At 34.8% G+C, this 22,051-nt stretch overlaps 1 pseudogene; it reads left to right on the plus strand.

The window, feature by feature from the left end:
* Positions 1–4,091: 4,091 nt before the first annotated feature.
* Positions 4,092–22,051, plus strand: part of LOC149191323 (asparagine synthetase [glutamine-hydrolyzing] 1-like) — a 49,242-nt pseudogene continuing 31,282 nt past the window's right edge.

Genomic DNA, 22,051 nt, shown 5'->3' on the forward strand with positions numbered 1-22,051 from the left:
ATAAATTTCTTTATTATCGGGTATGGTGTATATTAAAATAGACAAAGATAGTTATTAATAAGGTAGGCATGTTTATTTTGGAAAAGGGGCTTCCAAAATTTTAATTTTGTTATTAACAATTATGCGGCGGATGGTTGGGATTTAACCTCCTCCATGAAAGATTTTAGAATATTCATAGTAGTATACGCAAATCAATGGTTGAGATTTATCTTCAAAGTATTAAGGCTCTTTTTACCTTTTTAATTAAATTGATTAATTAAAAAGAATGCAATATAAAAATGTGATATGGAGTGACTTATGATTTTTTAGACATGTGGTATGGATAAGCCGTGGTATTGTAATAAAGTGAGATGTGAAATGATCTAATTGTTTTGATGCTTATTAGTCCTTGTGAAGGTCAGGCTCAAGTTACTGTGGAATAAATGGCATTCATTTCACTTAGCTTTTCTATGTACATTTTGTGTTGAATTTGGTCTCAACTATTTCTAAAGTTAAAATTATCAAAATTTATCTCCAAGATTTGAATATTTTTACAATATTCTAAATTTCAAGAATTTATCTGGTTAAAGTAAATAAAACAAATAGGACTTTAATAAAGCAGAGGTAGCCTGAAATGCCCCTAACAGATGTTTCTCATGGGCAAAAAACAATCAACAAAAGCAACTGGAAACTATTGAGTAATTTCTTATTTGGAAAACATTCATTTTAGATGATTATTAGTAATTATAAAAAGTAGGACTATAGTAATGAATTTGTTCTTAACCATTATTGCTTTGCATTTCAATCATTTTCAATGGTGGGGACTAACATTTCCTTGAGCGCCTAAGTGACCAAATGTTGGAGATGGAGGTAAGAAAGGTTAAAGTAGGTGATTTTCTATTAAGATTAAATATGTGGAAGATGGTACATCAATAAAAAATGTTCACCTCTTCTAATTTTATAATCATCTAACATTGTTCTGCAACCAAGAGCTAGACATTTAACATGTGAAATAGTGCCCTTGATGCCTTCACATTTTCTTTTGCATTTCTTTATGTAGCATTTGAAGACATTGGTTTCCTTTTCCAAACAATGGTGGTAACAAGTATGAATTGTAGAAATGGGAATGTGTGCATACGCAAGGAGGAAGCATCACAACATTTTTTTTGCACCAAAGTTAGGAGAGACAAAGAGATCACTCAGAGATGGAGGAGAAAAATGATGTGAAGGAGAGTGTAAAGGGCAAAGAAAATAAGGGGTTGGTGGAAGACAACATTGACTCTCCCTTCAACCTTATCCATGCAGAGGGATGGTCGTGTTGGCAAGATGATGTGTAATAAAGCTTGCTTGTGCTCTTTTACATGATGTGATTTGGTAGGAAGAATCCCTCCCTTTGAAACCTTTCATATATTATTCATCCAAGATAGGTAATGGATCAGGATAAACGGAAAAATGCACCAGGTAATTTTCATTGGCGACGACTCAACATTTGTTTATCATGAGGCCCTAGTTGACCATTTCATCTCCAATGAAATCGTTTCCGTAAAGAATATTAAAGAATGATACTTTATTCAAATTTCTTGATAACCAATTAGGGTCATTGTGTAATGTGTGAAAGGATGGAGAGGACGTTGCATTAATTCATTTCCATGCAATGATGACAAACATAGAGTTCCCTAAAATAGACATTCCCTCATGAATTCAAGAGTTGAGAAGAGTAAGACCCTATTGGAGTGTCGAAACTTCTACTTTATTGTTTGAAACTATGTTCACCACCTATGCAAAAGCATATATATATATATATATATATATATATATATATATATATATATTCCATCAACGTTAATGATGACCCTTTCATACTCCTAGCATTACATAAACACATTTTGAAAGAGGAAAAAAATTAAAAATTTGGAAATGAACTTAAAAAAATCCATAGACAAATGGAATATGGGATACTAAAATAATATCCACTTTCAAAAAATAATATTTATAGATTATGTCTCACAAGTTTTTGTATGCTATAAATACCCAAAACCTCTTATATATATGATTGGATTCCAACATCATTCAAGGTTAGAGTATCATTTGCATATATATATTTTTGGGCATATAAGTGAGAGTTTTTTTTGAAAATGGTAAAATCTATGTTAACTTAATTCTTAATTGGGAGTGAGTATAATGAATAGAATATTGGTTGTTATCCATCAATATTCACTAACCTATCATTTTTATTTAAGAAAATCATACCATTTAAAATGATTACTTTTTGTATGTATACTTTTTTTCATTTAAGATGTAACTTTTCTTTTGAAAATGGAAAAGATCTATTGTAATTGAATTTTTAATTGGTAGTAAGCAAAATAATTATCAGTTACTATTCACAAATAGCCACTAACTCATTATATTATATTATTTAAGAAAACCATATTCTTTAAAATCATCACTTGCGAATTAATATGTATGTAAATTTTCATTTTTACCCAGTATTTCTATCACTTGGTAATTAATATATATGTAAATTTTCATTCTTACCCAGTATTTCTAATAATATGTATGTAAATTTTCATTCTTACCCAGTATTTCTAATTTCGAGTTGTTTTACTTTCAAGAAAGACGAATTTTTAATAAATAAAAAATATAATCCAATTTATTTTAAAACAAAATTAGCGAAGGAATAACTTTCCATATCGTCAATATTAAAATTATAATAATGAAATTAAATGTTATCAAATATCATATAACCTCGACACCAGACAATCCCATTGGAATTTAATTTTGTTATCTAAAAAAATCAAAACATGGAAGTTGCTCATATAGCCTCAAGACCATACAATCCCATTGCAATTTAATTTTGTTATCTAAAAAAATCAAACATGGAAGTTGCTCGGCCACGAGTGATGTCTATCCCGAAGGAATTAATAAAAATAAATAAAATTAAAGAATCCATATCTGCGAGGAAGAAAAAAAAATAGAATCCATTTGGAAAGCAGACTATTCCAACGAGTGGTGAAAGAGTCGGTAATCTCGAATTGCTTGCACGACTCATTCCACCAATTACCAGAACCCACGTCTCCTCCGCAATCAGTCGGCGCGTCTGTCTGGTATTAATAATGTTTCGCAGTCCACCACAGATAACTGAATGACCCCATAACACAGAAATTGGGAATGGCTCGATTGAAGCTGAACCTCCGCTCCCACCAATGGCGCCGCCTGTCCGCGGATACTTCCGGCAAAAGCAAAATTGAAGTCGCAGAGGTCCAGGAAAAATCAAATGAAGAGACTGCAACAACCGATAAGTTCTGCCTTTCGCTTTTGAATGACAAAAGCTTCGAAATTGCTTACCCATCAAAGAATCAACAACAGGGGAAATCGCGTGCCACCAGAGAGGCTGAGGTTGTGTCGGACGTCGGCTGCAGATGCCGAAGACCATCCAGCAATTCGCACCGGCTCCGCACAGAAGAAGAAGAAAAACCAGTCAGGGTTAATAAAAGCCGCGCTCGGAAAAAAGAAAATACCAAGGGGGAAGGCACTGCGGATCATGGTAATAATAATTCAGTGCCTTCGTTTGTTTCTTCCCCCATGAATTCTCGTTTTTCTAGCGCTGCAGCTAATTCGCCTGCGCCTAAACCCCCAATTTCAAATGGTAAAAAATCCAGCGGTTCCGCCGCCGGTTTCGAACCAGGGACCTGCGGTGCACTGGATAATAAGAATTATAATATTAATTCAGCAGCTCGCAGCAGGGAGAACGCTGAAAATGAGACTGAGAATGATTTAGTAAATTGTAATTGGTGGGCGCGAAAATGCGAAGAATGTGCATGCAGTCATGATGTTGGAGGGAATCTTGGGATATTGCAGGGACGTTGCTGCAGCGTCCATGGTAAAGCTTGCCAAAGCTTTGCAGAGGTGAAAAGGTCAGAGGATCCATACTCTGATTTCAGGTGTTCCATGGTTCAGATGATTCTTGAAAAGAATATCTATCAGCCCTCCGAATTGAGAGGGCTTCTGGAATGCTTCCTGTCCTTGAATTCTCCAGAGCACCATGGGATTATCGTGGAGGCTTTCACGGAAGTTTGTGTCAATATTTCGTGTATTCTGTCGGAAGGAACTTGATGGATGGACTGCCATTGCCAAGCGCGGCAGTAATTGGTCATATGTATATTGTGGATCACTGTGTTTTTGGTTTTGTCAAAAGAGCATCAATGTCAGATTTGCATAACAACTCTGGGAAGGAGGAGGTTGGTCTTTCGCTATTAAATTTTCTCAGAAGTCAGAACATCATGAGTGTAAGTTATTGACATTATCTTCTACTTTGAATGGCAAACATGAATTGCGGAGGAAAAAAATATATATATAATAGATGGTGATGTGTTATCTGCATCTGTACGAGCGGCCATTGGTGATGGTGTTATCTGCATCTGAAGAAGCGGTCATCTTTTCTCTCTGTTGTAGATTCAGAGCATATCTCAGAATCCAACTAACAGTGGCATTCAGAGCATATCTCAGAATCCAACTAACAAGGGCAAGGTTGGTATGATTCCACGATATTTTTGGAATCTGCAATGCTATAAATTCAGTTCATGTTCATTGAGTTTAGAGTTTAATAATAACATATTTATTTTGAAAGGATAGGTCACTTACCTGTTATAATTTTTGAATTTTATAAGAACATCAGAGAGGAAAGTTGACAAAGTTTCAATTTCTTTAAAGTATGGAGTGCTGGAAGATACAACAATATGAAAGCATGTTTCATCACCAATTTTGCTTTTAGAAATTTCATGTTTTAAATAGATTTGCAGGAGCTTCATTGATTAGATATAAGTTTACACAAAAAAAATTATATTTTGAAAAAAATTAATAATTTCCTTAAAGATCAAAATAAATCTGATCTTTAATAAAATGAGTGTTTAGAATTTGATTTAATATATTTATTTTGTAAGAGGTGTAATAAAATTATCATGTATTTATTTTAATTTTTGTAGGAGAGGGTTCCAATTTGTTTTTGGATGTAAATATATTTTTTGGATTTAAATATTTTGATACTACATAAATATAAAAAATAAAAAATATATGTTTTGAAAAAGTTAATTATTTTATTAAAAGATTAAGGATCAAAATATCTTTATAAATCTTGGATTCCAAAATAATAAATTTAAATTTATCACAATCATCTTATAAATTAATCGAAGTCAACTATATAATAATTGAGTATTTATATTTATCTATTTATTTATATAAAATAATAATTGAATAAATTATATTAATAAAAATGCTATAGTGCAGAAGAATCTCTCAAGAGACAACTAGAAGAATGGTTGAGTGCAGAAGAATCTCTCAAGAGACAACTAGAAGAATGGTTGAGGCAAGAGGAAATTTTATATGAGCAAAAATCTAGAGTGAAAAAAATCTAAAGTGAAATGGTTGAAAGAAGGAGAGCGCAACTCAAAATTCTTTCACAAGTCCATGATCAACTATAGATAGCAAACCCTATAACTCATCTACGCAATGAGCCACATCAACCAATGGAGGACCACAAGGACATCTCTTGACTTCTCACTCAACATTTTGGCGCTCTCCTAACAGAGTTAATCCATGACAAGAGAATCAATATACAAAAGGTAACTCAACACATCCCTTGTTTGGTCTCTCCATAACAAAATGCTTTACTTCTCAAAGAAATTTCATTTCAAGAAGTAGACCAACTTAAATCCATCTAACACCGGATCTATCATGCGCCGAGAGGGATCAAATCCCTCGAGGTGCAAACCTTCTTTTTGGTGTGTAGAACTTGAGGAAAGGTTTGCACCTCAAGGGATTTGATCCCTCTCGGCGCATGATAGATCCGGTGTTAGATGGATCTAAGCTGGTTCCAATTGAGGGCAACAATGTCACATTTTTAGATTATCATTATTATGTATATGTTTGAGATAAAATTCAAAATTCACATTATGTTTTCTTTTCTTGGCATGACCATATCATTCTCTTCTTTATTTTGGTTTGTGTTGCTTTCCTTGAATGATTTGTACGTCTGTGTTTGGATACTTTGAGTGGTTTGTGTGTTTATGTGTTTGGATTTGGATGGTAATGTTTGTGAATGTTACAGTTGTTGTGTTATATTTTTATGTGTATGTAATTTTTTATTAGTAATTAGTTGGTGATGAAGAAGGGAGACAATCTTGTCAATAGTTTGCAGGAGGATTGATATTGCACATCTATTTCATTTAATTTTAGGTATCACAACTTTTGAAAACTAATTAATTCTAAATAGTGTTCCTCCAAATATTACAAAATGTATCTTGAAGAGTAGTTTTAATAATTTACTGTATCAAGATTACTCTTGAAAGAATTTTTTTTTTGTTTATGTTGGAAATAATTTATTTCCTTCAAGAATATTTTGATGATTTTTTTTATCTATAGTCTATTTTGCAAAGTCAAGAAATAATGTATTTTTGAATTTTTTTTAATGAGTGGCCATATTTATAAAATCTTTACATTATTTGTTTCTCCAAACAATTATCACATCTCCTTCAAGAATATTTTGATTTGTTTTGATGTTTATAAATATACATTTTCTTCTTATAAATATTTTGAATACATTGTTGTATGCAATTACTCTATTAGTAATTTTGAATATATATAATTGTCTATTAGTAATTAGTTGGTGATGAAAAAGGGACACGATCTTGTCAAGGATTAATTTTCACTTTGCTAGAGGATTGATTACGCACATCTTTTTCATTTTAAGGTGATGAAAAAGGGACACGATCTTGTCAAGGATTAATTTTCACTCTGCTAGAGGATTGATTATGCACATCTTTTTCATTTTAATTCTAGGTACCGCAACTTTTGACAGCCAATTATTTCTTAATAGTGTCCCTTTACGTATTACTAAATATATATTGATTTTTTTTTAATAATCTACAACCTCAAGATTAACAACATTTAATGCATCTAATGCAAACAATCAAATAGGATTAGAAAACAACGTCTACACTGAAATCAATGCATCTAATGCAAACAATCAAATGAGATTAGAAATCAACATATACACTGAAATCAATGCATCTAGTGCAAGAAATCAAATAGGATTAGAAATTCACATCTACACTAAAATCCATGCATCTAATGCAAGTAATCAAATATGATTAGAAATCCACATCTACATTGAAATCCATGCATCTAGTGCAAGCAATGAAATAGGATTAGCAATCCACATCTACACTGAAATCAATGCATCTAGTGCATACAATCAAATATAATTAGAAACCAACATCTACACTGAAATCATTGCATCTAGTGTAAGCAATTAGATAGGATTAGAAATCATCATCTACACTGAAATCAATGCATCTTATGCAAGAAATTTTCTTCCCTCTCTCCCCCATCCATCTAATCTTGAAAAATATTTTTAATAATTTACAGTCTCAAGATTAACAACACCTAATCCATCTAATGCGGGCAATCAAATAGGATTAGCAAATAACATCTACGTTGAAATCAATGCATATAATGCAAGCAATCAAATAAGATTAGAAACCAACATCTACACTGAAAGCAATACATCTAGTGAAAGAAATCAAATATAATTAGAAATCAACATCTACACTAAAATCAATGCGTCTAGCGCAAGCAACCAACGAAGATTAGAAATCACCATCTACGTTGAAATAAATGCATCTAGAGAAAGCCATCAAATAGGATTGGAAATCAACATCTAAACTGAAATCAATGCATCTAGTGCAAGCAATCAAATATAATAAAAAATCAACATCTACATTGAAATCAATGCATCTAGTGCAAGCAATCAAATAGGATTAGAAATCATCATCTATGTTGAAATCAATGCATATAGTACAAGAAATATTCTTCCCTATCTCTCCCCTCCATCTATATCTATATCTCCCTCCATCTCTCCTTTGTATCTCTATCTCACCCCCCAAACACACACACACTCTTTCTCCATATCTATCTCTCCCTCCCTCTCCCTATCTCTCTATTCTTCCCTCTCTTCACCTCCCATCTATATCTCTATCTCCCTTTGCCTCTCCTTTGTCTCTCTATATCACCCCCAAAACATACACACCCTTTCTCCATATCTATATATATCTCCCTCCCTCTTCCTCTCCCTCTCTCTTCCCCTTCACTCTCTCTCTCCCTCATCTATCTCTCTTCCCTCCTACTCTCCTCTCTCCCTCTCTCTCTATCTCCCTTATCACTCCCTCTCTCTCTATCTCCCTTATCACCCCCCCTCTCTCTCTCTCCACCTTTCTCTCTCTCTGTATTTATTCTTACCTCCCTCTCTCTTTCCCTACAACTCCATCTCTCTCTCTCCCTCCCTCTCTCCTTCTATCTCTCACGTTCTCTCTCTCTCTTTTCCTTCCTCTCTCCCCCTTTCTCTCTCACCTCCCTCTATCTCTTTCCTCCCCCTCTCTCTTCACCCTCCAACCCCGTCACTATCTCCCTCCCTCTCTTCTTCTCTCCCCTTCTCTTCCCCCTTCCTTCCATCTCTCCTTCTTTGTCTCTGTATCTCACCCCAAAACATACACACTCTCTCTCCATCTCTCCCTTGTCACTCTCTCTCTGTCTCTCTCTCTCTCCACTCTTCTCTCTCTATGTCTTTCTTCTTCATTTTATCTCCATATCTCCCTTGTCACTCCCTCTATCTCTCCACCTCTATCACTTTATGTCTTTGTTCATCCCTCCATATATATGTCTAGAGTCAATATATATCATGATATATTAATATATATTATAATACAACAAATTGAATATCATAGTAAATTTATTATTGTATTAGTAATCCAAAGTTATTAAGTTTAATAATATTAATATTAGATTTAATAATGTTTTTTATGGCATGATAACAAAAATTATAATAAAACTACATCAAATTAATATTTTCAAATATTAGAACTTTGATGTGGAAATATTTATGTCTTTAAAGACTTTAATATATCCATAGGATATGGTTTTTCCCTTTAAAGATTCATTTTACAAATATTTAATCAAAAAAATATTAAAATATTTTGGAGCAAGATTTTCGATTCTTTGTGTTGAATTAACTTTATTCTTTGATTTAAGAGATGTTATTAGCTTTAGTAAATCTGAGTAAAGATGTTTAATATTTTACCTAATTTGAAATTTTAATGTGGTAATTTTTTTTGTTAAAAGTAAATTTATGATCCATTCAAATTCATGTATATGATAAAGGAACTATTAAATGCATGAGATAATTTATTATCCATTCAAATTGTATATAATAATACGTAGTTATATTTTAATAATTAATCTTTGTCCGTTAATAAGATTAAAAAGTTATATATAATTTAAGATTCAAGCTAATGTTTTGGCCTACATTAGTAAAAAATATTTTTATTGTCTTTTTTAGGGTGTGACATTCTTACACATCAGGGTCATACTGGGTTGTAGAAGGTGCCTCTCGACTCAAAGAAGTAGTCATGGGTATGCCAAGAAATAAAGCTCCTTGTCGGGATGGCTTCACAACTAAGTTTTTCAAGCGTGCTAGGCTATTGTGGGAAGAGATGTATGGAAAGTAGTAGAGGACTCTTGTTGTTCTACCTCTTTGCTCTCTGCCTTCGATGCCATCTTTATATACCTTATGCCTAAGTCCTCAACTGCTTATTCCCCTGCTGATTATAGACGCATTGCCCTGTGTAACGTCATTTATAAGATCATCTCCAAAATAGTTTCCAATAGACTCAAGCTTCTCCTTCCCACACTAATATCCCCTAATCAAACCGGCTATGTAGAGGGAAGGAAAATCCTTGATAGCATTATCCTTACTCAAGAGCACATCCATTCCCTTCGTTCCTCCAAGCAACCTGGGATGATTCTAAAACTTTACATGTCAAAAGCCTTTGATAAAGTGAGATAGCAATTTATCTATCATATTCTTGTGCCCTTTGGCTTCCATGAAAAATGGATCTCTTTGGTAATGGCCCTTATCTCCAAAGAATTTTTCTCCATCCTAGTCAATGGCTCTCCCTCTCCAACCTTTACTACCTCAAGAGTTATTAGGCAAGGAGACCCATCTCTCCCTATATAGTTTTGTTGGTAGTTACAGGTTTGAGCCCTTCCATTAAATCTACACCCTCACAACAACGTCTTAAAGGTTTTCCCCCTTGAACCAATCATCAACGCTCTATGCATCAAAAATACATAGATGATACCTTTCTTTTAGTTCATCCTTCTATTCAGGAAGCTCTGGAGTTCAAAATCATTCTTGATGACTTTGTTTCAACCCCTCGCATGGATATCAACATAAGCAAATCCCAAATCTTCTTCTTTAACACCTCGCAAGCCATCCAAATCCATATCTCCCATCTACTAGGTTTTAAGAAGAGCTCCATTCCATCCAAATACTTAGGGGCCCCGTTAACCTCCAACCCTCTTCACTAATTAGTGTGGGAAGACTTGTTGCTTAAAATTGAGGCAAAACTCTCAAGCTAGATTTTAAAGCCCTGAATCTTGTTGGTCGTTTTACCCTTCTAAAATCAGTGCTTCAGTCCATGCCTACCTACCTCCTCTCTACCCTTGCTTCTCCTAAATCCATTCTTAACAAGCTTTGAAACCTTTAGCATTCTTTTCTCTGGGATGGAGCCAAATTGGATCGAAAATGGACGTTGGTAGCCTGGGACAAGCTTTGTCTTCCCAAGTCTATAGGGAGTATGGGATTAACAAACCTGGTGATTCTAAGTAAAGATCTAAGTGCAAAAATATGGTGGAGGTGGCTAAAAACCCCTGAACTTTGTGGTGCCAAATGTTGACTAAACAATATGAACTCGGCATGCACTATCCTCAGCTGGCTAGAATGTCAGAAAATACTTCCAGATCTCATATATGGAATGCAACTTGGTGAAGTAAACCCTTAATCCAAGACCATTTCTTTTGCGAAGTACGTAGTAGAAATTCAGCCCTGTTTTGGGAAGACTCATGGAATCAGTGACCTAAACTTTCTTTTGAGACCAACCTTCATCAAATTAGAGATAGTCACCATCAAAGAGGTTTAAATCTGGTCACTCAGTATTGGGACAACCCTTTTGTTGATTCACCATAGCGCCCATAGAAGCTTCAATCATTGGCACACATAGACACTCATGCAGAGGAGAAACTACTTTTAAAACCCATCTTGGACACTTGCAACATAGTTTTGCAGTCAGATGATGACGTCTTATGATGGGGATTGGTCCATTAGGGAATTTTAATCTAAAGGAAGCTTGCATAATTCTACAACACACTCAGCTCATTGATCCAAATCAAACATAGAAACATCTCTGGAAGTTTAAGCACTTGCCAAAAATCACCCTTTTCCTCTTGCTACTTCTTAAAAATAAAACCCTCACTTGGGATAAGTTGCAAAAGCATGGATTCTTGGGTCCCTCTATTTGTATTATGTGTTCTGCTGAATTAGAGGACCACAACCATTTATTCCTTTCCTATTCCTTCTCTCACCTTCTTTGGGAATGGATGGTTATTTCCTTTGCCAGATCAAACTTAGTTACTCCCTTTGTCGTTGCCTCTCTAAAGGATTGGTTTGACCCCTCTTTTCACAACCCTATACTCAATTGAGCCTAGCTCCTGATGTTGGGGTTCATCACTTGGAATATTTGGAAAGAAAGTAATAAACGTATCTTTAGCAACGCCACATCTACCCTGGATGTAGTATGGAGCCTCATCCTTTCACAAATCAAAGGGACTATTAAATATATGCATTGGTCCCCTCAGGATTGGGATTTCCCTCTTGTTGAGCAGAACATCTTGCGTCTTCTTGGTATCAAATCTAGCTTCTCACTTTCCTCTAATTTATCTCTCTCTTCCAGGTCTATTAGTCCTTCTTCTTAGTCCCCCCCTACCCCATTCTTTATAAATCTTAACTTTGATGGGGCTTCCTGAGGAAAAGCTTCGAAGGAGCCTTCAATGATAACTCTGGTCAAATGGGTTCACTAACAACAATGAAGCCGAGCTGTGGGGTTTGGAAATGGGCCTGGCCATTTCTTTAAGCCATAACCATCATTAGCTACTCATTGAAGGGGATTCATTGATTATTATCTCCATTCTAAAGAAACTTCAATGTGGCTCGCCCCTCTCCAAAATTTTAGGCAGTTGGCACATCGAGTCCCACATCTCCAAAGGTTCCTCACTTATTAGGTCCATTCAAGCTCCCCTGCTCTCTCATGTTTGTCGAATGGGTAACAAATTAGCTGATTACTTATCCAATCACACATTGGATTCAGAAGGCCCCTCTCCAAAATTTGAGGCAGTTGGCACATTGAGTCCCACATATTGAAAGGTTCCTCACTTCTTAGGTCCATTCAAGCTCCCATGCTCTCTCATGTTTATCGAACGAGTAACAAATTAGCTGATTACTTATCCAATCATACAGTGGATTCAGAAGGCACCTTACTAAATGTAGAATGGTCCCAATCACTTCTGAATCAACTAAAAATGCTTGTCTCTCCATCGCATATCAGGACTTCCCCGGCACGACGGGTGAATGATTTAGACGTCTGTCACGACAATGATCATGATCTTTATAACAATTTGCCACCTAGTTAGACCCGTGCTCCAAGCCCACTATAGTTGTCTTGGTTTAAATGCTTGAGTGAGGTGATGTTTTATGTACTCCCAACTATCATACACCATTCTCTCCTACTTCCCTCATTGCACTATGATCTCATCCTTCCCTGGTAGTATTATGATTTCCTACGATAATTATTTGGGTGAGATTCTTATTTCCATGACTGGGCATGGTGTCATAGCACGCACGCTCCCTCATTTAGGTATCTCCTTGATCTCCGCAAGCTACTTTCAAAATAATTCTGTTTCTTAAGATATGCCTTCTCATCATCATCATTCCTACCTTCTTGCTTACTATGGCGCATACCCACATCAGCCTGACCTTGGGTTTGTAACTTTGTACTACCTCTCTCAAAGGTGGTGTATTTGTTTTTCAATTCATACCTTCTTGCTTATTATGGCGCATACCCACATCAGCCTGACCTTGGGTTTGTACTACCTCTCTCAAAGGTGGCGTATTTGTTTTTCAATTCACGTTGCATTAGGCACTGCCCCATTCCCAGTCTTTCCTTTGTGGCTTGGAGTAGGTCGATGGCCTTCATGACTTACGCTCATGTTACACCTCTCCCATCGAGTTTCATGCATCCTTTCGATACGCAGACTTCTATGAGGCGATCTCATGCTTGTTTCAAATCCCTACTGGAAAAGATCTGGTCTCTCTCCTCTTGTCGCGCATTCAATTGCACTCTTGGGCACCCTATTTTGTTTCATTTGTGGTCATTTCTTAAGAGGTTATTTCCCCATAATTAGCTTAAAGTAAGCCCCCAAAAGGTCGTTGCATTAGGTCATTGCATTTGGTTTGTCATTGTTCGGGGGTGGTCGTTGTTCGTGGCTTAGTGTAACCAATGGCTCGTTGGGGCTATGGGTGGCTCGTTCAAGAATTTCGTCATCGGTGCACATGGCTTTATGTTTTACTAGGTCCCTTTGTCATAACAATTGTGTTTAGGAAGAAAGAAAGAAAGAAATTATTTTAACGTCCACGAGGCTAAAGATAGCTTATGGGACAGATTTTTTCTTCATCTGCTTGATGTATTTGGCCCTTTTTTTGTGAAGATTCACTCTAAATGCTCCCAGCTTCTCGACAAACCCCTCGCTAAATAGATTATCCCAAGAGCTCGCTGCCAGCATATCTGCATAACTTTCCATGTTGACTTTGAAGGCCTCACATTCTAAAATGAAATGTTTTTTTTTTTTTCTTTTTTTTTTCTTTTTCCACTTTTCTGGAAGAACAAAAAATGCATACCCTTTCCTCCCACACTTCCTTTGGCCTTTTCTAGCGCCTAGTTTCACAACGGAGTTGATGAGAATTAGTCCTTAACTGAGCAATAAGAATTTTGGCTCTCCAAGAGATATTTGCCTCTATGTATGCTTTTGGTTGATGATTATGAGTGGGATTAAACACTTCAATATAGTAATTTTTCTTTCTGCCTAGCTCCTTATCCCAAATACGTTTGTGGAACTTTTCCATAACAAAAGCTTTTATCTCTTTGTTGTTTATGGGACACGCATTCAAGCAAATACCCCATTTACTAAACCATTTGTTATTTTGCTGCATCCAAGTTTTTTTTCTCTTGCACAATTTATCATTAAAGACAACCTTAGGCCATCTACCATCTTCCATTTGCTCAATTTTTTTTAAATACCTTATGACTCGCACCATAGCAATTTCTTCAATAGGAGCAATCCCTATTTCACTTAACAAGATATCATAAGGAACTGCACTTTTCATCTTAAATTTGTTTGTAATCAAATGCTTATGAATATTCTCAATTTGTCTCCATTGCATGTCGGAGGTACTGCTAGCCCATAGTTCACAACCATAGAGAATCACTGGAATCACTAGAAGCCCAAAAAGAGTTTGAGTGGTTTTCCAATCCCATAACTCTACCTCTCTACACCTATTTTGAAAAGCATAAAATGCTTTCCAACCCCCCAAAGTTCTTTTCTTTCAACAACCATTCCAGCTTAGATTTTTGTTGAAGTCAATCCCGAGGTATTTGTAATCCGCAACTTCTTCCAGAAGGTGCCTTCAAAGTTGAACTGATGCTGGTTATGTTTTCTTTTCTTAGAGAAGACCACCACTTTCGTTTTGTTGATATTGACTTGCATCCCCACACTTCTACAAAAACTCTCAAGGGATAGTAAGTGCTCTTGCAAACCAAGAGCCAATTTAGCAATCAGAATAAGGTCATCTACATACAAAAGAAGCCTTATAACAAAATTGCACAAATAGATACCATCACCCACTTGCGAATTTAACCACTCCTCAAGCTTGTCGATATATAAACCAAAAAGGGTAGGAGACAGTGGGCAACCTTGCTTGACCCCGATATCACTTCTAAAACTTTCAGAAATGCCTGCTGAAGTTCTAATTTTGACTTTCACATCTTCATACAACCTATGCACAGCTGCTCTCAAATGTTTAGGAACCCCAAGTTCCTCCATTCTCTACTAAATTTTATCCCTAGGAACCGAGTCAAACGCTTTTCTGAAATCAACAAAGCAACAAAAGGCTTCTTCCTTTTTCACCCAAACTTTTTCAATGATGTGCCTTAAAGTTATGCAATGATCATCTGTGGAATGTTTAGGTCTAAAACCTGCTTTCCCTTTAGCACGCTTATCTCTTTCTTCTGCCCACTTGCTAATTTTTTTTTCTAGCATGTTTCCAAATAGCTTTGCAAACAAAGGGTTTATCATGATGGTCCTATAATTGGAGGGATTATTGACGTCACCACTCTTGAAAAGAGGTATTGCCAGACTAGTTGACCAATCTGTGGGGAGCCCTTGTTGTATGATGTGTTGAAGATTTTTGTAATGCGAGGTGCAAGAATCTTTGAGCCCCACTTTAGATATTCTGCTTGGAGTTCAGCTATGTCTTTTGCTTTTCCAACGCCCAACTTCTTGATACCCGTCTCTACCTCTTGTACCATGAAGAGTTCAGTATCAGTGTTGACCAAGGGGGGAGGGTTAACCTTGGGAACCTGCTCATAGAGTTGTCTTGCATAATCAAACCATTTAGAAGCTGTAATATTATTTCCAATTTCTATCTTTTTCGGTTGGAGCTCCTTCCAAAATAATTTGGGATTATTTTTCCCAAGGAAGATTAGTTCTTTCCTCCTTGAAACCATGAAATCGGCCTTTTTCTTGCTTAATAACTACGTGTACAATTTGAGCTTTATGTTATCCTTGTTTGACTCTTTCCACATTCTCCTTGCCTTTTTGCATTCCTCGTCAAACCAAGCATTAACCGGAAAGCAATTTGTTTCAGACTTCTTAATTTTTGTTCTTTTGCACTTTGCAAGTGTGCATTGAATTAAATGTGTTAATTCATGACTATGAAGGCTGTGAATTGTAATTTTCTCATTCTCAAAGAGCCTCTCTAGCGTCATTTTGAAGGTATTACAATTTTCTGGCGTCAAAAGAATTCTGCCCTGTGGGAGATTTTGTTGGACATGCTGAATTTTTTACTCTAATTGTTTTTTTCCAATCCAAGAGAAACATAAATAAATTGGCTTGTGATCTTATTTCAAATCCCACAGCTAATCTCCAACCAAAACTTCTTCCATTTTCTCACACAAACCATGCGAGCAAATTACATAATCTACCACACTTGCTCCATTGTAAGCATTGCAAGTGAAATTATCGGACTTTGCCCATCTAGTCAAGCCATTACAAATGACTAAATCAAAGGCCCCACATAGAGTAAGCAATTGTTCACCAAAGAGATTGTAGCCCTTGTCCTCTGAAATTGTTTCCCACTGATGATTACTTTTTTCTGTAAGCCAAATAGGGTCACAATCATCTTTACAACAAAGAATGCTAGCTTGCTCACTTGCAGTCCTAGCATTGAAATCACCCACTATAAGGATTTCACCTAGCTATGAATATGTTGCAATATCCACTTTTAAAGCTGCAAATGGATCTTTGTGGTCAAGCCCTCTACCTTTGTAGACTTTTGAAACCTATGGTGCAAAATAGCATGCTGCAATTCTGATGTGGTTTCCATTTTCTGATATTTTAAACCAAATGAATTGCTTATTTGAGTCTTGTTTTTCTAACTGAATAAGATGACCTTCTTTCTCCCTTACTAAAACCATGATACCCCCATGCCCTTTGCCATTCCCTGTTGCCTTGTTCCACACTGCCATCTTCCAGTATCCTTCAAACAAAGGTGTCTTGCACCCTTCATGCTCATTTGTTTCTATGAGGCAAATTATGTCTCTATTTTCCGCAATAGTCCCTAACCAAGGTCCTCATCTCCATGGGTAACCTTTGCAGTTCCAACAAACTAATCTTAAGGAAACCTGGGTATGACTTGATTGCTATTTATTTTGACATGCAAGACTCACATTTGAGTCTTTGTCCCTATTTTCCCATGCCAACCTTTCTTTCTGATTTCCTATTGAAGAGTTTGTTGTGTCTTCTTTATCCATCTTGCTGCTCTGTTCTGGAAGGAAGTCCAAATTGCGCTATCACAGCTTTGCCTTTATAAATCCACGCTCTCTTTCCTTCATCTCTTGTTGCCCTAACCTTTAAAATTTCCTCCCTTCTTTCCTCCTGTTGTTTTACAGTTAAATCTTCTTCTAGGAAAAAACGAGAACCCCTCAAGAGATGTTTCTTGCTTAGAATAATATATTTATCACGCAAGCTAGGCATAATGACTTTTATGGGCCTGGCTCCCTCCCCGTTAAACTTACCCACCCTCCATGCTTGACATATTTGTCCTTGCCATAGCAACTTGTCTTTCAAGAAGTCCCTTGCAAGGTCAACAGTGCATTCATTTTTCCCATAGTCTTTCACCTCTTTAATAATTATGTTTGCTGCCCTATTTTGTCTTTCCTTGCCTTCACTATCTTGCATGTTGTCAACCTAAATATTTGTTTCTCCTTCCTTATTAGCAGAATTGCTAATAATTGGAGCCCAAGTTTTGGAAACTTTGGTGGAATCTCCTTTCGTTTCTTCTCTTGTGTTCTCTTCATAGTTGTTTATTTGGGCAATCATTTTCCCTTTATCCTGGGATGATTTCACATTCACCACCTCTGTACTTTCCACTACAGATTTATTTATGTTTTGCACATCCGCCTTCATGTGTTGCCATTCTGTCTTCCCTATCAAGGGAGCTTCCTGTAGCAATGTCACTTGTTCTTTTAAAATTTTATTGCTTTCTTCTAACGCATTGTTCTCAGCCGTTATTATATGATCTCTTTCCTGCCCTTTATCTTCTAAAACCTCCAACCTTTGTTTTGCATTTAACAATTCTTTCACATAAAGATCAGATGACCAGGTGAGAGGTGTGGATGTGGGACTATATAAGACAAAATCATCAATGACTTTTCCTTTGGACTTCTTGTTGCCACGTGCTTGTGGAGGAGACTTGTTTGAGTGCTTTTTGAGAAGGGCTCGATTACTTTTCTTTTGAGACCGTTTCTTCCTTGCTTGCTCCCATTTTAGACGGGCTATTCTTCATTTTAAAATGCCCCGATATTGTTTGGCATTGACCCAAACCCACTTCCCAGCTTTGGCGGATGAGGCAATTTTCACTTGTCCTAAATCATTTGTCTCCACATGTTCTGAAATTTCTGGTTCCTTTGTCATGTTTGAATGCATTTGCTACTGCTTGCTCGCTGCTCGATACTTCTGCTGCATAAAAACTCCATGCTCTCACACTGCTCACACTACTCTGCTCTGCTCATACTATTGACCACACTGCTCGCACTGCTCACCACGCTGCTCAATGGTTGGACAAAAACCTCCAGCCAATTCAAACCCAACTGCTCAATAATTCTTCCATTGTTTTCTTGGAATTTTTTATGGTTTAGCGATGTCCTTTGCACTGCTTGCGAATAGTTAATTCCGTTGTCATTTATGTACACAGTGTGTATGTAAGAGTAATGCTATTCACCGTGTTATATGACTTTCGATGTCAAAACTGGGTAAGTAAAAACAAAGTCGTTTACAAAGTTTCAGCACGCAGAATCCCTCCAAAATCCATGCATATATCATTGCTCTGGATATGAAGTGAGTGATCAAAAGTACTACACTACTCTGTGTTTATAAAAACAAGAAGCCACAAATATGCGTTTAACCCCTTCAATCAATTTATCTCTCAACTCTCACCAGTTTTTTAAGTGGAGTACCCAATTATGCCCGGGCCAGCATCAAATATTGCAAGGTGTTTCTCGGTCCATTCCATTTATACTGACTTTGTGTTTAGATGGTTTGGAAAGTTTTTTTTAAAATAGATGTGGCTCTATAGAATAAGCACTTGGTTTTGTAATTAGGAAAACTAGGGTATAGTCCTCTTTTTATCAGTGGCTCTGATAAGATATAGTATTTGTAATCTTAAGTTGCTTGACTTGTGTTTCTGGTCTGGTTTCCTGACGGACATACCAACTGTAAAACAGACTACCACTTGTATTGGCTCTCTTAGATAATGAAAGGTAGAACTCCACCAAAAAAAAGAAGCTATATTAAATAATGTAATGGAAGTTACATTGTTGTATAATTTTTAAAAGTTAAATAACAAGATCACAATTCAAGAAAAGTAAAATTACAAGCTAAAAACAGAGGTTCACTTTTTCTTTATATAAAAATACTAATGCTCCTTCATGCTATACATTCTATAATATATACTTAATATTTTAATAAGTAGCACAGTAACAAGTGTCATCATCTAGAATGGTACTTGTTAGCATAATCCTTTCCTACTTTAAATCTCCCCTAGATGAGTGTAGCCATGGATTAGTTTCCCCTTATGCAGATTGAATGCTAAATTTCAAAGAAGATTACATCATCATCCAAAACTACAACCATTGCTTCAATTCCAATGTTAAATTTCAAAGAAGATTACATCAACTTCCAAAACTACAACCATTGCTTAATTCCATGAAATCCCATGATTATTACTCTATGGATTGTAATTTAACATTTAATTTCATGAATTTTAAAGCAATATTAAAGCTTAAAAAATGTTGCAGTGAATTTGTTCCTCATGGCTTCTAAGAAAACTGTGTATTTCTTCTAATATTTTATAATGCAAATATCCTTTACAAACATGAAATATTAGACGCTTCATGGTTTCGTTTTTCTAAGAATAGGAAGTTGGTAACACTTCCCAAAGCTCATATTCAAATACCACCAAATCCTAAGAGCCATGTGCTAGTTTGTGCTAGTTTAGCCAATTGTTTCTAATGTTGATATTGTAGTGCAAACTTCTAATTCACTTTGAATTAATATCCAACATGGAGGTGCTAACCTTAGAAGTTCCATGGCATAAAGAAATGGTCCAAACACCAACCAAAAAGTAATGAAATTTGTTACTAATGAATAGGATTGGCATACCCATATAGACGTTGAACCACAATACCATTATCCTAAAGTGATTGGGAGAAATAAGAGATTTAATAATAAGCATGCAAGTTCAAATACAAATGAGTGACTCTCGTACCTTTTTATTAATATTCATATATTTGATAAAGCGATTTACATCTTGCAAGATATGATAGATATTGATATTGGAAATAAAGTTTTTTTTTTTTTTACTTCCCTTCATAATTGGAGAAAGAAGATTGTCTTCCAAACTCTACATTATTATTATAGTTTTGGAGTTCCTTATTACTTTAATTATTTTTTGTTATCTTGAATCCTATTTTTTATTATCTTAAATCTTTACTATATTTTTATTATGTTATTGAAAATAATTTTATAATATTTCACAATTACTATCTCTTCTTTATATAGATATTAATTATAATTTTATAATTAATAACTTTATAATTAATATACAGCTTGAGTAGCCTAATGGTTAAGAGCATGTGTTTTCTCCTAAGACGTTACAGGTTCAAAACCAGAGGGGGTAGAGTATGTATGTCTTTGTAGACTTAGCAGTCAAATCGCTGCGCGGAGGTGGTTCCCTTGTCCCACAAACAAGGGGGTCTCATACACCAATTTGGTGTCAAACTTAAAATTTAAAATTTAATTAAGTATAATTTAAAACCAAAATAATTACATTATACATTATGTATGCCTTTGTAGACTTAACAGTGAAATCGCTACGCGGAGGTAAGTCCCTTGTCCCACAAACAAAAGGGTCTCATACACCAATTTGATGTCAAACTTAAAATTTAAAATTTAATTAAATATAATTTAAAACCAAAATAATCACATTGTAATTTCAAATCAAAGCTATAATACTATTTGAATTTGTTAATAATCTAAACCATTACGTATAATTGAATCAAACTTAAAAACCAAAACAATGGCGGTGTATGTGACAACATTTTATATGTTTTCATGCGGATTCAAATCAAAGTAAAAAACGAAATTTCAATTAAAAATATATTAATTAATATATACTTTAATTTTAAATTTATTAATGTTTTTCGGTAAAAAAACATATAAATATTTATATTTATAAAAATAAAAATAAAAATAATTTTTTATATATATTAAAGATTAAAAAAAAAAAAATTAATTTATTAATTTTTTTTTTAATTTGTCTATGTAATTAATTTATGATTTAATAGAATATAATTTAGAGGTATTTAAGTTGTTTAAACTATTTAGGGATCATATAATTAATTTATGATTTAATAGAATATAATTTAGGGGTATTTAAATTGTTTATATTATTTACGGATTATATTTTTTTGGATCACATCAATATTATTATTATTGGAATTTTTTTGGTGTCTTTTACTTATTTCTATGGGTTTTGAATTTTCATTATTTTATAGAACAAAATTCTCATAATATAATCACCCTAACAAGATTTGACAAATCTTAAAGGCATGGGGTGGAATGTGATCCACTTATATGTGGATGGGTCATAAGACCATTAATATAATTTCTTTGGGTGCAACCACATGTTTGACCACTATTTTAAGTTGTCTCTTGGTTTTAGGGTGAGTAGCCATTATAAAAATTAAACCTTACCAATGATGAAAAAGTTCTCGTTTTTCACCATTAAATCTAATCTATTTAAACTAAGACTTTAAACTTAACTTATATATAAATTAAATCTTCACACAAATATTACATGATCATTAATCAAAATTGCAAAATATAATGGTCAAACATGAGCCGAGACAAAAAAAATTATATAGGTATAGTCTAACTAATAAAAATGACTTTTTTTTCTAGTGAGTTTGTGATTTTTAGTTGTTTAAAATACACTTTTAAATGCATAAAAGGATTCAACTCCTTGAAAAATCATGAGACACTCCATATTTGTAAATTAAACAACTTAAATTATGATTTTTAAAATTATGTATCAGATTTTGAACAAAATTGACCAAAAAAATATTTAAAAAGGGTCATTTCATCTATTAAATAAACCATTATATATATATAATGGAAAAAGTCATAATACGATGACATCACTACTAATGATTATGCATTTAAGTTTCATTGATCCCAAGGTTATAGATATAGATGATAATTTATATTACTAGTTAAGCCCCGTAGATATAATTAG

The sequence above is a fragment of the Pinus tabuliformis genome, chromosome 2_2, assembly GCF_031772625.1.
Source record: "Pinus tabuliformis cultivar Carrire ecotype Pingquan chromosome 2_2, CPIR1, whole genome shotgun sequence".
NCBI classification, from domain to species: Eukaryota; Viridiplantae; Streptophyta; class Pinopsida; order Pinales; family Pinaceae; genus Pinus; species Pinus tabuliformis.